At 44.6% G+C, this 16,381-nt stretch overlaps 1 long non-coding RNA gene across 1 annotated transcript; it reads left to right on the top strand.

The window, feature by feature from the left end:
* Nucleotides 1–1,958: 1,958 nt before the first annotated feature.
* LOC129384327 (uncharacterized) lies at nt 1,959–16,073 on the top strand. The gene is made up of 5 exons (XR_008612061.2): nt 1,959–7,268; nt 10,203–10,267; nt 12,234–12,298; nt 14,476–14,577; nt 15,862–16,073. It is a non-coding gene; the product is annotated as an uncharacterized lncRNA (long non-coding RNA).
* The last annotated feature ends 308 nt before the right edge of the window (nt 16,074–16,381 follow it).

Genomic DNA, 16,381 nt, shown 5'->3' with positions numbered 1-16,381 from the left:
CCGGGAGTCACATGACGCGAGGATCTCCATCCGAGCACAAAGTTTCAAGGGTGTTTTGATGGCGAGCGGGCTCGTCGCGGCATCTCGCGGTGGCCGCGGAATCTACGGAGCGCATGGATTTTGATTACGAAACTTTATGGGTATAAAGTTCTCAAACTTTTGATGTGAAAGGTGCATTGACATTTCCAAAGTTGTGCTTTAGACTTCCAGTTCTGGAACTTTGTGGGTTTAATGTTGTTATAAACATTTGACGCCAAAGTTGAATTGACTTTTCTAAAGTCGTACATCCGACCATACAACGAGACACGCCAAATCAACACAGTATCAGACAAGATGACAAAGCACGCAACGAGGTCCCATGAGACGAAGCGTTGTGGTTGTTCATTTGTGCCGTCATGTTACAGAAAGGACTTGCAACATTTTTTTCACCTGCGCCAAAGCATCCATGTCTAGGCATTAAAGCCAGCAAAAATAACTACATTCTTATTTATTTTCTACTTTGACTTTTATTTGCGGGGACACATTGAGCGTCTTCAATTTTCTTGTTTTCGCTACCCGTGGGACTTCCGTCGCACGCGATACATCAGGGGGAGCGGAGGGGAGGGGGTGCAGGCCTTAGAATTCTGTGAATCTGTTATTGCGCAACATCTTTATTTGCTTTGTTTGACGCATTATATAAAGCGACTTTTTCTTAGACATACCGCTTTATTGGATACTTATAGATATATTTAAATATCTTGTTGCGAGGTTTTGTGTATACGTGCAGCGAACTTTGTTTCCAGTGACACTTTTTTGTCCTTTATCAAGATGTATTTTCGCATTTGTATATTACATTGTATCTTAGCATTTCTAATGCACGAGGGCGAGCCAAAGGAAAGTGAGCCAACCCACCCCGCGCAATAATGGTTTGGTTCATTATCTGCAAGGCGTGCGCGTAGCATACATGCATCTCTCACATACAAAAGTGACAAGAAAGTGTGAGGATCAATTTTCTTTAATGCTCCCATACACTGGGTTGAACATGGTTGCGTGACATAATGGACGCTCCAAAAGTTGAACAGCGTGGTGTGAGGTTTTTGACGGCTGAAGGTGTTTCCCAAAAAGAAATTAGTCGCCGTATGGCTGCCGCGTACGTTGAACATTGCATTTCATTGGTCATTGTGAAGCGATGGAGCAAACTGTACAAAGAAGGACGTGAAAGTTGCAAAGGTGATCCAAGACTGGACCAAAGCCACCGTGCAACCACCACCAACACCTTTGTTCCCTCACCCAATCTGCTCTTTTCTTATCCCTTATATTTATACCCATTATTCTTTCCATAGCTCGTTGCGTCGTCCTCAATTTAAGTAGAACCCTTTTCGTAAGCCTCCAGGTTTCTGCCCCGTACGTGAGTACTGGTAAGACACAGCTGTTATATACTTTTCTCTTGAGGGATAATGGCAACCTGCTGTTCATGATCTGAGAATGCCTGCCAAACGCACCCCAGCCCATTCTCATTCTTCTGATTATTTCCGTCTCATGATCCGGATCTGCGGTCACTACGTGTCCTAAGTAGATGTATTTCCTTACCACTTCCAGTGCCTCGCTACATATCGTAAACTGCTGTTTTCTTCTGAGACTGTTAAATATTACTTTAGTTTTCTGCAGATTAATTTTTAGACCCACCCTTCTGCTTTGCCTCTCCAGGTCAGTGAGCATGCATTGCAATTGGTCCCGTGAGTTACTAAGCAAGGCAATTGTATCATCAGCGAATCGCAAGTTGCTAAGGTATTCTCCATTAACTCTTATCCCCAATTCTTCCCAATCCAGGTCTCTGAATACCTCCTGTAAACATGCTGTGAATAGCATTGGAGATATCGTATCTCCCTGTCTGACGCCTTTCATTATTATGATTTTGTTGCTTTCTTTATGGAGGACTACGGTGGCTGTTGTTGTGCCGGTACAGCCAGCCCGGATTCCGAATCTACAAGTTGCAGAATTTATCCTGCGAACGCCCTTTGGACAAACCCGGGGCTGCGCTGAAAGGCACAGCGCCCTAACGCTCCCTTGACAAGTCAAGATGCTGCGCTGCCAGGCAGCGGTGTCCTGTGGAGGAGCATGGGCGAGCGACATGTCCAAACGTGCAACAAAGTGCTAGGCAGCCCGGAGTCGCATTTCCTTTCCCCTGGAGGTCACCGCGCGCGGCAAATTTGAAGCGGGTGGCCAGCGCGGTCGCTGGTTGGACCTCTCGGACGACCGTCGAGTGCTGGCTTTGTATTGGGCCGTTTGAGTGACAATCGTTTCTTGGGGCTTTATAAGCCCCGACGCTGCCGCCTGGAGAACCGGGTCCACCGAACCACCGTGAGCCGAATGCCGCTCTCGAGTAGAGTGAGATGTGTTACGCGTTGGAGTCTCGCCGGACATCGCTGTGCGGGAACAGTCGCGTTTGCTGTTAGCTCTCGGCCCCCGTGCCGATCCGATCTTGTCCTGTAGAATGACCTGTGTATAGTGTATAAAGTCCCTTTTGTTATTCTCACCGACGCCTGACTCGTAGTCTTCGCTACCAACGCTCTGTCACGAAACGGGTGACGAGCGCTACGGGACCACCTCAATGTCGCAACACTGTGGAGCCGCTATAGATACCTTTCAGTATTTTTACGTACGGCTCGTCTACACCCTGATTCCGTAGTGCCTCCATGACTGCTGAGGTTTCGACTGAATCAAACGCTTTCTCGTAACGAATGGAAACTATATATAAGGGTTGGTTATATTCCGCACATTTCTCTATCACCTGATTGATAGTGTGACACTTACCCTTCCTGACCTTCAAACTCGGCGCAACATCTCGCGCCTTTGTTTAATCCACAAAGTGTTCCATCACCAATCATTGAATCAGCAACTCATTTCGCAGCCAGTGTACTTATCCTCCCGTATCGATCACAGCAATAAGGTAGCTGTTCCCCTTTGTCGCACTGACATGTTCCTGCATTCTTTTATGCCGAAAACCTGTTCTGAGTGGAAGCGCCTTCCCTCTTTTATCGCCACCTTAGCCGATGCGTCATCATTCAAGACCGCTGTGACAGATCATCTTTTAAAATGACTGGATTTTTGCTGTTTTTTTCCCTTTTATTTTGATGCTCTTACTGTCTGTTTATCTTCTCCTTGTGTTATACGCTTGAATGCTTCTTTGTAAACCATGTACCCACCCCCTCTGTAATGCCCACTGGGCCCTGAGTGTATGATAGTAAATAAATAAAATAAATAAATAAATAAATAAAAATATGTTCTATTGTTGAGTAGCCTTTACGGAATCCTGCCTGGTCCTTTGGAAAAGCAACGTAAGAACCTATAAAAATACCGAGCGGCCTTAAACAGCGGTGCCATACAAATACTAAGATAAACGCTGAGACGCCGACGCGCCGAACACGTGTGTATCAGATGGAAGGAAAGAAAGGTTCTTCTTGAGAAACCGCAACTGACGGCGAGCTAACGGAATCGCCCACCTTAAAGCGTCGCATGGCTACTGCCTCTACAATCTTTCCAGCTGGCCATTTGTTTTCAAAGACAGATTATCTGCAAAAAAATGACGAACCGGACAGACGTGTTCGGGGCGTAAGTCTCTCGGCGTGTATCTTAGTATGTGCATCGCAGCTCTGTTTAAGGTCGCTCTGTGTTTTTTTTTGTTGTTCTTACGTTGCTTTTGGGATGGACACGCGTGTGCGATCTGTATAAGCTTAGCGTTCGATTGGTTAAATGCTCAGTTGCCAGTACCGCTTCGTGTTCTTTTCCCTTTCTTCAAGTCTAGTGTTTAGCTTGCGGTAACTTCCCAAAATCCGAATTAAGGGACGCTGAAGCGAAACCATAAGTTGGTTTGGTTGGGCGAAGCGTGTTTCCACGGCAGCTGGGAGTTCGCCGCATCCGTTGGCCAGTCGACATCAGAGATGGATTCACGCGACGGGTCCGGTCACTAATTCGGGTTGAAAACGAAGGCGATGTGGCTCAGTGCCGCTGAATCACGTGAAAGGAGCTAGATCGGAGCCCTCCAGCTGAAGCTTTGTCTTAAGACTAAGCTTTAGCTCCCACCTTAATACATGGCAAAAGAGAAATCGTTTTCCTCGGCTACGACTTGAGCAAATTTGATGAGGATCATTGCATTCAAAAGAAAAAAAAATAACATTTAGTGATTGTTGGAAGCGAATTTTTTTATTTATCTCGTCATTTATATATATTTTTTAAATGTCGCAGCAAAGGTGAAACCGTGACTTCTTGCGAAATTGCGAAAGGGGACGTCATGAGAACTTCGAGGAACTGAGCAGGCTGCAATCGTTGGTTACTTTCGCCTGTCTGTCTGTTCGTTCCTATTATAAGCCCACCTATTATAAGCCCACGCTGTGTCTGATGACATGCTAGTCCACGTGCGACTGACTATGTATATGAGTCGAATTCGGGGAGGAAGAGCAAGCATTTAAGAGTGTGCCTCTTTGTTGCACACCGTGCTGTCGCACTGGAAGAAAAAAAACAGCTAGTACAGACGCTGAGTGCAGGTAAGTATTTACGCGTGGCTCCGTATTTCAGCGAATGTTTTCTCGTGAGCAAGCTGCCGGTGTTATTTCGAGGTGCAAAGTTCTAGATCGAAGCCATTAGATCTAGAACGAAAAATCGACATTTTTTTGCGTCACAGCAGCATGGTTTTCGTAAAAATTATTTTTGTGAGACCCTATTATTAATCTTTACTAATGATTTCAGCTAGTCATAGCTCAGGCCGACCTCTCTGCCTTTCTGTAAATAAATTTATCTCTCTCTCTCTTGTCTTCTGCTTTAGATCGAGCTTCAGTTATTGACTGCATCTTCCTTGACTTCGCGAAAGCTTTCGATACCTTCTCACATCGACGACTATTGCTGAAACTTAGCACACTCCATCTTCATTGAAGCTTCCTTAATGGATTGAATCTTTCTTGCAGATTAGAACACAGTACGTTTCTGTTAGTGATCATGACTCTAAATCATGCAATGTAACATCCGGTGTTCCTCAAGGGTCAGTCCTTGGGCCTCTTCTTTTTATAACATATTAAAGACCTGCCTGATTCTGTTACTTCTAACATAAGGCTCTTTGCAGATGACTGCGTTCTGTACCGCGCAATTTCTAATGAGTCTGACTTCTCCACTATTCAGTCTGACCTCAACAATATTTCTTCTTGGTGTGATACATGGCTTATGAAACTAAACATTAACAAATCAATGAGGGTGTCAGCGCGTGTGTATGTGGACGTTTTATTCGAAGGACGATGTACGCGGTTCTATTTGCCTTTAAGAAGATCGGTGCGCTTGACGATAATTTTCATGGCTGCAATGCGGCGAAAGGGCAGCGTCTGCTTAGCTATGCAAGTGACGCTGAGCAGGTAATTGGACACGACATTGTATGTGCCGCCGGAAAAATTGCCGGCACATACGGTGCGTGTTAGCTAAAGTCATTTTTGCAGTTTCCCACAAAATTTTTGCTACAAATCCGTGTTGCCTCTGTTGGCGACAACGGACTTCCGTAGACACTGTGCGGAAATATACAAAATATATCACCGAATAGCACAAATACGACACGCGCACACAACTTTAACTAGTACGTCCCCTACCATATAGAATGGAGGCAGCAGCGTAAATAGCTTGGCCATTATTCAACAGTGCTCAAGAGACGGAAGTTGAAAGTATTAGTAGTCATTTCTGCTTCAGCAATGCCGGCGCGACCAAAACGTGGGCGTGTATCGTCCAGTAACTCGATCGATCGGTGCAGTGGTGATGCAGGTATGGACCTCGGTCATGTTCAGTGCATCGTGCACATATGCAATTTCTCGGCACGCGTGAACTCCGGCCACTGCTAGCGCATGCAACAGAAGTGGTTTACATTCTTGGGCAGCGCAGACACAAACGAAACACAAGAAAGAAGACAGGACAAGCGCCGGTCTAACAACTGAAAGTTTTTATTTCAATAAGAGGATTATATACCCAGTAATCATGAAATTCATGGGGATTAGATGTAAAAACCGTCATACACTCGCAAGTAATCAATGAACGAGATCACTTCGATTGCCAGTTGTTTACTTACTTTGTTCGGCGCACCGCAGTAATCCGTGTCTGTCGTCTGCTTTTTTCGTACCATTGTGAATGGGTGGAATTTCACTGGTGGCATCAACCCTTTCGTGTTTACATTCCTGTCGTGACAGTTAACAACACAATAATAATTTCCAGTCATCCGAAGAGGCGCCGTCGCAAACAAGAGACGTTTCGCGCACAGCGCGAGCTATGCGCGGGCGCGACCTTGAAGGGAAGCGGCGGAAACGTACACCCGTGGGCGGTGAAACCGTCCGCCAGGGGAGAAACGAGCGCTGGCGTCTAGGATGAAAGTTGGCGTGCGGACGTCTATACTGCGTGCGGTTGCCGGTGAGCGGGTTCTGTGGTCGGCCCGACAGGCACGACCGTTGCGACTTACCGACTGTCACGTTTCTTTCTGCGAGCAGACTGTACATAACCATTTCTACGAGATTTGTTGCGCAAAAGTGACGATCTACCGAGAGTTAGTGAAGAGTTTGACGGAATGGCGTTTTGCTAGGAAACGGTATCCACCGACTGTTGGAAGTAAATTGTGAAGGCCATCAATTTATGCTTTCCGAAAATGGCATTGATGTAGAAAAAGAAAATGTGAAGGGCCAAGTTTACAACGCTGCTTTTGAAGTAAGTAAAAACATGAAATCGCAGTTGTGTAAACGGCATCTGTTAGATCGCCAAAAGCGCACCAATCTGACGTATATTGCTGCGAATAATATCACAATAATTTGTTGCAAAACTCAAGCAAGAAAACATAGTGTTTTTAATTGAGATGCGTAATGTATATGCATGCATAAGACAGGCATCATATTGATCCGTTGCATCATATTTATCCGTTGCAGAGTTTCGGTGTTGTAATCTTGGTGATAAAATTTTTTGAGCATTTACCGGTTCTCAGTATTTGCGGGTAAACAAAGAAATAAAGAATGCGCCATTAAATCAACCTTATATTCAAGACATGAAAACATTGCCATTTCTGTCCAAAATTCTACATATATTCAAATCTGCTGGGTGATAGTGTAATGAGGGCACTTGTACGTTTCAAATGAACTAGAAAAAAAGATGTCTTCGCTCTGAACTACACTCAAAACACGGCAACCTTTAAAGGTGCATATCTTCTTTTTCACATTTTTTACAGGAAGAAGCGTGCTCGTTATCGTAAATCTTGGCAGCATTTCACCCGGGATTGGACGGTACAGTTACTTTTGGTCAATTGATAACATAGCATCGACCGTTATTAAAATTTTTACGGGACAATATACACTGAACGCGAACGCTAGGCGCCAATTCTATGGTTTCTGCAACGGAGGGGGTCCGGGTTGCGCTTCGGTGGCTCGTGGGAATTTCGCGCCGACGGATGCAGAATGTAGGTCTCACATACCTTGAAGCGTCTGTTAGCATTGTTTGGGGAAAAATTACCAATATTTAAAGCATATTATCATCATTTGTGGCAGACGCTGCCCGCGTTGCCTATGAAAAATGAGAATGTGCTCAATGCTTTCATTAACCGTTGGTGTTATGGGGAGCTGCAACTTCGAAATCTCGGTGTTCATCCGGGAACTCCAGCGCCACTAAAAAACGACCTTTCGGCCGGCGTGCACCACATGTTGATCATGACGATGACCTTATACGTTGTGACGCATGCGCACTAAGCTGGGTCGGTCGGGAAGGGAGACGAACACGGCGTACAAAATGCGTCTTTAGAATGATTGCAAAGCTCCACAAAATGAATTGCAAGCGAAGTGGGTGAGCGTGTTTGCGGCAGCTGTTCGTTTACCTTTGAAACCATGCTTGCAATCCTTGTGTGCAGCGAGTATTTGCCCTCTAAATGGCAGCATTCAGCTGCATTCACACAGCGCCGAAGAAAGCAGTTGTACGGAACACACAACCGGAATCACACATGAAGATGTTATCAAAGTTTAACGACACGTAGTGAACTAAGCAAGTACCTGTTTATTCACCTTTGGTTATTGCAGTGTTAGTAGTGTGAGACATGCAACTGTATTTTAGTAAGGTACAAATACTTCATTTTAACTAAGGCTGTAATAAAAAGCAAACCAAACTGAAAGGAAGAACAAGCCCGGAATTCGGAGTGCCAGAGTACCATAGGTGCGCTTTAAAGAAAATACAGGTGCAGCATCACGGAGTGTCCTGCAGATGTTTTTTTTTAAAAGTTGTTATCGGATCTCAACTAGTGCCTTTCTGGACTATACAGATTTTCACCCAAGTTTTTAATGTAAAGGCTACGGGCGTAGCCAACGTGGCGCTTTTGGATAGGGTTCGTAGGCAACGCAGGCGTACTTTGCAGCTAATAATGTAAGCTTGAGAAGACTAAGAAAGATTGTTGATTAACTCTTTTTTGAGAACCTTGAGGGCAGTTTTATGGCACACTTACAGGTGGCGACATTCTAATGCGCCCCCGTTTTTTTTTTTTTTGTTAAATATCGCGCCTAATTCGAAATATTCATAATCAAGTTTCAACGCTCGATCCAGGAATAGCGAAATGGAGTGCAGAAAAAGGCCGCCCCGCTATCTTATCAGATGGAAACGTCCGGAGACAAAAGCGCGACGAAGTTTTGAAACTTAAACGTCGCGACAGATACTGACTGATACGGCACGTTATGCCTGGGACGAATCTGTCGCGTCGTGCCGTGTTTGCCGCGACATGTCATCACTGAAACTTCGTCACAGGCCGTTTCTGTCTAACCTAAAAAGGGGGTGCGCTCGAGCTCTGTATTGCCTGGATTGAACATTGAAATTTGATGATGAATAGCTCGTATCACCCACGATCTTTAAGATAACAAGAATGTTATTAACTTAAATGGGACTGCCTCCAAATTTCTCCTGTAAACAACTGTCCTCGAGGCTCGAATAAAAAGTTGAATATTTGATAATTGATCTTCTAAAAGTCACATTTATTAGAAGCGTACTATATCTAGGCAACCTTCGGTGCGTAGATGGCAGTGTTCTGTTCAGCAACACTTGGGACGAATTGTCACATACGACTGACGACCCTAACTGAGAAATTGTAAGAGTATAGGGTTGAAGGTTCTTATGTGGATGACAGATAATGTTTAATAGCCTGGCAAGGAAACAAGGATTCATGATCGCCAGGCGGCCTGTTGAGCCTGTACAGGAGTGCGTTTATCCAGGTCAATTATTCAGTGGCAACCCTGATCATGTGAAGGAAATTTACGGACGAAAAAATTCGGCAGCATGTTAAACTCCTGTATCACGTGAAGGCGAAAGCCTGCTTCAGACTTGCTAAGACTTGAAATGTGGCACGTTAGGAAGGGTGAGATTTCTTGCAAGCCATACAACGAGCCGCAGTGCGGTAAACGTGTGGCAACCCTTTGCCTGCAAGCCTCGGCCTGCTCTCTACGGGGTCGTTCTACCTGGTCCATTGCATCTCGGGTGCGACCAGAGATCTTTGTTCGATACGCTTTCTGTTCGGTTGCTGCAACGGCCGGCACAAAGTGGCAGCATGCAAAAGTTGTGTAACGGGACAGAGAGAGAAGGCAAGCAGTGAACTCCTCGGAAGTTGTCTCGTTTATCGTTGGATTACCGACAGTATACTACAATACGAGCTGTTTCTCGTCTTCAAATGAGTGAAATCTTTACCTAAACAATGTATTTTTTCTTATTCTCAAGCTTAAACACGTTTTGAAATAGTAATGCTTAATATTAATAGTAATTTCAGGCCGGCAACTTTACTGTAAACGGTCTTTGGAAATTTTTTTATAGAGAAGCTCAGCTATATGCCGGTAACAAAGGTTTTGTTTCGTCGTTGCGGACTGGCGGCGCTCGCAGTGTAAGGAGCAATGAGTCAGTCGATGAGGCCTCCTTCAGATCGCCTGGTTGATAGGTGGATGAAAGAGCTTTGTAGGGCGGGTAAACTAGCAAGCTCGAAGTTACTAACGCTCACAGCTGTAGCGCGGAAGTTAATATATATATATATATATATATATATATATATATATATATATATATACAGGATGTGACCCTATGTAAAAAACAATATTGGGGCAAGATGATTAAATTGACAGGGCAGTGTGTTTTGTGCGATCGCGGGAGATCTATATGCCATGCGCTTTGTATCACACTATCGATGTCAAATTTCGTTCTAGGGCTCCATTCGGTCGAGGTGAAAGTTGACAAATAATGATCCGCGTGGCTGCAGCAATCTTTCTGGGTAAGTTGACCGATTATATTATAACGCCAATTATTGGGGGCTTACTACTAGTACCAATAAAATTTGCATACATGTGTGCCCATGAAATGGGATGATGTTATCCATTTCATTTGCCCAGATTTCTTTATTTAAAACTGAATCTGCACGAAGCAAGACCTGCTCCACTACAACAACAACAACAACAACAAAGAAACTTCAAAGACAGCGAAAAGCGCCACCGCGAGCCATGGAACGAAATCTGATTAGCATAAAGATATGAGATAGAAAGACTGAGGCATGGATTAGGTAGCCGGAGCGGGTTTGCTGATATTCTAGTCGAGATAAAAAGGAAGAAGCTGCTTTAGCCAGTTTGTCAATGCGTAAAACATTTTATCGACGATATTAATACAGAGCTACATAATGGATGTCAAGTGAAGAGAAACACAGTCGACGCTGGTACATGAATAAATGGAGTGATAAGGGTAAACAAATTGGAAGCATAGGACGTGCTCGGCGGAAGACGCGGAAAGGTTAGTGCATATTCCTTGTAGATGCCTCAGAAAGAGAAGCATTCGTCTTACAGTGTAATTGCGTGCGGCTAATTATGACGATGTGTGCTCGCTATTAAATTCCGTAAAAGGGAGTCGGCGCTCACGAGTTTAGAAGAAAGCGGCCGTAGCGCGACAAGCAATATCAAATTTGGGACAAAGTTTTGACAAGGCTGAATGACATCTTTAACGTTTGCTATCGTATGTCTACAAAAGGCAGTCCTTGTTGGAATTTGATGCGTAGAGTTTCCGTGACCGTCGGAACTGACACATTTGAGCCGTATCTGTGTTCCTTCATGTAAGAAGTTGCACGAGGCTCGCTTCGATGTGAACGCCACATCTTCAGTGCTTGTTCCGGTGTGCGATGATAAATCTACGATGATACGATGATAGCTGTGTCGCTCAAAGCGGACAGCTTAAATATATTGTCCCCGTGTTCAGTTGGAGTAGACGTTGAGTCCGCAGCAGCTGGGCAGCTATCAGTACTCGGTTCCTCAGGTTCTCACCCCGCCAAGGATTGACAAAACGAAATGTTGGTTCACTTTGGTGATCTGAAGAAAAAGCATAATTTCCCAATGACATGGCTGATAACATTTGGACATGCATCGATGACGCATCAGTGTCACGGGGAAGAACACACGATATCCTTTCAATTTGGAAAGTACTTGAAAAATTTTGTCTTGTTAGAGAGAATCGTGGTGAAAGGGGACAGACAGCGACCAAGCTTAAAAATTATTTCAAAAGAACGACGTATCACTTGTCACGCGGAAGCCTCGTGTACAGTCTGGTGACCTGCTCACCATTGCGAAGAAGGCATTCGTGTTGGTGCCAAAATGTCACGTTTTAAAAAAAAAAAATTTTTCCCCTTGGTCAGAGACTGTCCGGTGTGATCACATGACGGTCACGCGTGTGCCTTAGTACGGCCCGTTCGAATTACTTTCAACTCATTAGGCACAAGCGTGTGATTCTTTATGACTCATACTCGAGAAATCCCCCAGAAAACCTTTACACTGTTGAACACGTATCATGTATCCATAGTGCAATGCTCAGATGGCAGGATAGGTGCAACAAAAAGCTTTCAAGGATGGCATTTTGATGGTGGCTAAAGTACAGGCTGGTATTTGCGTTTATGTATGCGTGCGTTCTGCGATTATTGAGATTAGTGTGGCAGTATAAACATGTGTACTAAACAAACTCAAGCTCAAGCTTGGGGTGCCCACCTTTCAACCAAAGTAAAGCAGCTTTCTGCTGAAACTCTAACCGATCGTTATCTAAATCGCATCTCGTGAGAATGATTGCAATATAGGTGAAAAATTATAGGTGAGAGTTTGACGGAAAGCCAATACGTTGTTGAATAAGAACTGAATGGCGACGGTACAGCGAAGCTGCATGCGAATGCCACCGTAACTGCTAATACAATCGAACTCTTCTTGTTGCAGCCGCTTTCATTCTGCGGTCCTCCAGCAATACTGCCACATGCCCACCTACAAAGTGTCCCGTAAAGGTAAGTTTTCCTGAAGCGCATTAACAAGGACGCAACAAGTCGGTGCATGGCTTTAGGGACACGAATAACGGGGATACGACTTAAGCTGTTTTCTGACAGAAAAAAAAGTGATACATTTCATGTGTTTCATTTGTTCCACTGTTTATTGCCATACGGCTTCTGCTCGTATTGCAAGCGTGTAAGTAGTGATCCTGCATGAAATGACCAGCTAAGGAAACGGACAAGAAAAAGAACCACATGTGTCGTTGGTTGTCTCCGTTTGCTCATTTTGTCTCGATCTCCATATTTCTCCAGGCATGCGTTGAAATAAATTATCAATTAGTCATCGCTCCCGCCAGTGTCGTTCCCTGCTCTTGTCTCCCTCTGCACGGGCTGTACGTATACACTCAGTATCGCACCAACTATGCTATATAAACTTCTTAAAGGGACACTAAAGGCAAATACTAAGTCAAGCTAAAGTTATAGATTAGTGCTAGAGAGTCTCTAAAGCGTCAATATTATATTCGGACCCTTCAGATGCAATTTTCTCGTAAACTAAGTCTTTTCTTGGCCTGAAACGCGTTGCGAGGTTTCTGGAACGGTATGTAAACAGTCCTCGACCACTTATTATTTGCCTTTAGTGTCCCTTTAAATGGTGAGCAACGTATCTGCCACTTCAAGAAACACTTCTTGCTTGTTTTCTTTTTTAGAAATGCAAGACAAATATTTCTGGGCGAGAATTCTGTTAAACGCAGTAACTCCTCCGTTGTGGCTTAATTTGAATGCGGTATATGTACAAATTGCTTTGGCACTCTGCCCGATAGATAATGCTGTGGAAATTTCCATTTTGCGTTCATATGACATTTCTGAACGTCTAGGTTCCTCGAGCTGCTTCCATGCTTGCTAGATTTGGGAGTGGTTCCTCGGCATGTTTCGTATGTTGCTCTCTCATGTTCTCGCTTTCCGCTTACATATTGGTTATACGCGTAAGAGATGAGCATTTTCCAGCTGGGATGTTTTAACTGTGGGAAACATTCTACGTATCATTTCGCGGTGCCCAGCTAAAGATGACTTTGATTCTGTCTCCCAAAGGCAAGTACAAAAATAAAGATAGCTAGAAACAGAACATCTGACCTTGGGCCGAACGGAGTATATTGCATTGTCAAGCCGAGTATTTCAATTACTACTCTGCGGCTTCTTTTGAAAAGCATATAACACGAAAAAAATCTATAGAAAAAAAGTCACTGTGTAACAAATATGCTCAGGTTTTTATACAGCGTGTCTAAGCTGACTTTAACCAAAGTTTAGAAATATGTCAAATCACTCTAGGAGGACGCGACATGCATGTTGCATGTTGCTAGCCGTTGTACGGAGCAAGTCACACTATCTTTAGCATTCTGCTTAACCTCACATTTAGTCAATATTGCTTACTTCGCAAGCATTAACTTTAGGGTTAAACGAGGCATTACTAAGCGTGTATTCTTTTGACCCGTTGGCACTCTCCCTATTTAGGTGTCGCCCTCCGAGTTACAGACCAAGAGCCATGATTCTTGGCATTTCTATTACTCAAATAGTCGACGCTTGAACCATGGCGAGCCATCGTTTTCGGCAAGTTGGCATTTTTGCGGGTGAAAAGTAGTTTTTGTTTCTAGGAATTTTCTGAATGAATCCTAAGCGCCTTATATCTGCCCCGGATCTCACCGAGAAAGCCTTGTGCTGCAGAAGTTAAATGAAAAACAAACAAATAAACAAACGGACAGAAAATACGCCAAACTCGCGACTAACTTTATTTCCTGAAATCACGCGCATGTGTGAACTGTCCAGATTTGCAGATAAACAGCGCGAAGCTGTAGCCATCCAGATGCGCTATATATCGCCAGAGACATCTATTAACTGAAACTCTCAGTTGTACAGTGAAACAAAATGAGGGCCGATATTGGTTTCAGCATTGCGTTTGATAAGAAAATGTTTTCGTTTGCCCCTGTGGCCGTTGTTTTAGAGCTCTTACAGTCCGTTTAATCTTTATTTCACTTACCGCCTGCACTACAAACATTGAAAGCTGTGCACCAACTTGCCCAACATCGTACTTTAGCATCGATTTTTGGTTCACACGCCTTCGTCTCTGACTCTTGATCGATCAACGGATGTATGAAGCAGCCTACTGAAAAAAAAAAAAAACGGCTTCTCCCTCTTTTTAGAATGAAACTGCGTTGAGGTGTACGTACGTATGTCGTGGAGCTAGTGTATCTGATTTCTGGCTGGCACCGCGAGGATCATGGATAAATGGTACGCCGTGCTGGGTAAGTAAGAACACCTGATTTAGTTTGTAATATTTTTATTCGTGATTTTATTCCCTAATGTTTTCCAGTCGTTGCCTTATGCAGACTGCACAAGGCATGCAATGGCCATGCGTATAGAGATAGCGAAATGTTCAATGGAGAAGCCTTGCGTCCTGAACGCTGGCTGAAATCGGCTGGTTGACAACGTTCCGAGAAACAAACAAAAAAAAAGGATACTGTGCAGAATATTGCTGCAGCTGCGACAAAAGTAACACGAGAGGAAAGCGCGTTTTCGCGCGCTTTGTCCCTTGTTTAACACGCATATTTTTTAAAGCGTCCTTGTTGCATTAAGGAGCTTGAATCGACATGCTGTTTTGAGGCCCTAGTAGTGCGGATATGTGTGAATTCACAGCGCTCGCATTCGCTTGGCTCGAATTCACTGCGACAGCTGCGGGCGCTCACGGCATGTGCCACCAATCTGCTCCACAAGAATTTGTTCCTCTTCTTGTTCCCTAATAATTGCGTTTACTAAATTAATTTTTTACGATGCAGACAAATACGTCATCCACGTCCGCTACACAGTATTTTCGGCTGTGGCTCCTGTTAATATACGTAGAGATGCAACCGAGGCCTCAGTGGTCTGCGATGCTCGCAAAACTCCGCACAATTCGTCAAGCGTCAATGTTAGCAGCCTGCTGCTTTGCACACTGCACTGAACCCTTTGCGCCGAAGAAAGAAGTTGTAGTGCTTGCGTTACTTGTAGCGTTTGCCAGTGTCATGCGGTCTTGTATCTTGTAGAGAGTTTTTAGCGCGTCCGGCATTCCGGCAAGCGCGCGGGCGGTTTTGGGGCGGACTGTCAGATGAGCGGAGGCGTAAAAACTTGAGTGGCTGGAGTGGTGATGCCACCTGGTGGCGCAGAGCTGCGCCAAACAAACATAGCTATTGTTGCCGTTACCATGTGTGTCCTATTTCGCTGCTGGTGTAAAATTTTCTGCAGCATTGTAATCGTGAACACGTTGCGTCTTTAAAGGTTCCACTTTGCCAGCAGCGACGCAGAATATGCTCGGCTATGCTGATGTATTAGCTCTGTGTTTGTCCGCTTGAGCTCTGCGCCACCGCTCCGGCCGCTCGCGTTTACGCCTCCGCCGATCCGGCAATCCGCCTGAACCGCCCACGTTTGTCGGAATACCGGACACGCTAAAACTGTGCATTAATTGTCACGCGCGGCACTGCAGTAAATTACCCGTACAACAACTGGAAACAAAATACAGCGGTGATTTATCTGTTTTTTTAAAATTTTTTCAGATGAACGAAACGGGAGAGGGATGCGTAGGCGTGTGCTGTGGTGGAAGCTGCGTACTACCAGGCTGTTGTGAGAGCCTGTTGAATGAATGTCCAAACTTCGATCCAAACTCCTCGAGTGCTTTGCGACAATGCGACTCAGTACGTTTTTAAAAATAAAGATGGGTACCGAGAAAGCGGTTCAGCGCATAACTGAGACGTTTTTTCTTCTACAATCGGTCATTTCATACTTTTGCGGTAAAAAAAAAAAAAAAAACGCTAACTTCATTTCGTTTTCTCTGTTAATGTGTTATACGGCGTCACTCATGACCACTTTATGACCACTCATGTGCAAGTCGTAAACTACCAGGTTTCTCCAGTTGAGTGCCATCTGTGCGGTTTAAACGAGCTCAGACTGGCATAAACGCACTGGAGTGCGGCCTGATCCCGGTGACCAGAACCGGTAACGCACTCTCGCACCAGAGCAGGATTGGCCACCCTGGTGCAGTACTTGGCCACAACCTCCTATATGAATACAACAATC

This window comes from Dermacentor andersoni, chromosome 8, assembly GCF_023375885.2.
Source record: "Dermacentor andersoni chromosome 8, qqDerAnde1_hic_scaffold, whole genome shotgun sequence".
In the NCBI taxonomy this organism is placed as follows: domain Eukaryota; kingdom Metazoa; phylum Arthropoda; class Arachnida; order Ixodida; family Ixodidae; genus Dermacentor; species Dermacentor andersoni.
Note: the sequence above shows the minus strand (reverse complement) of the source record. Positions and strands in the feature narration are given on the sequence as shown.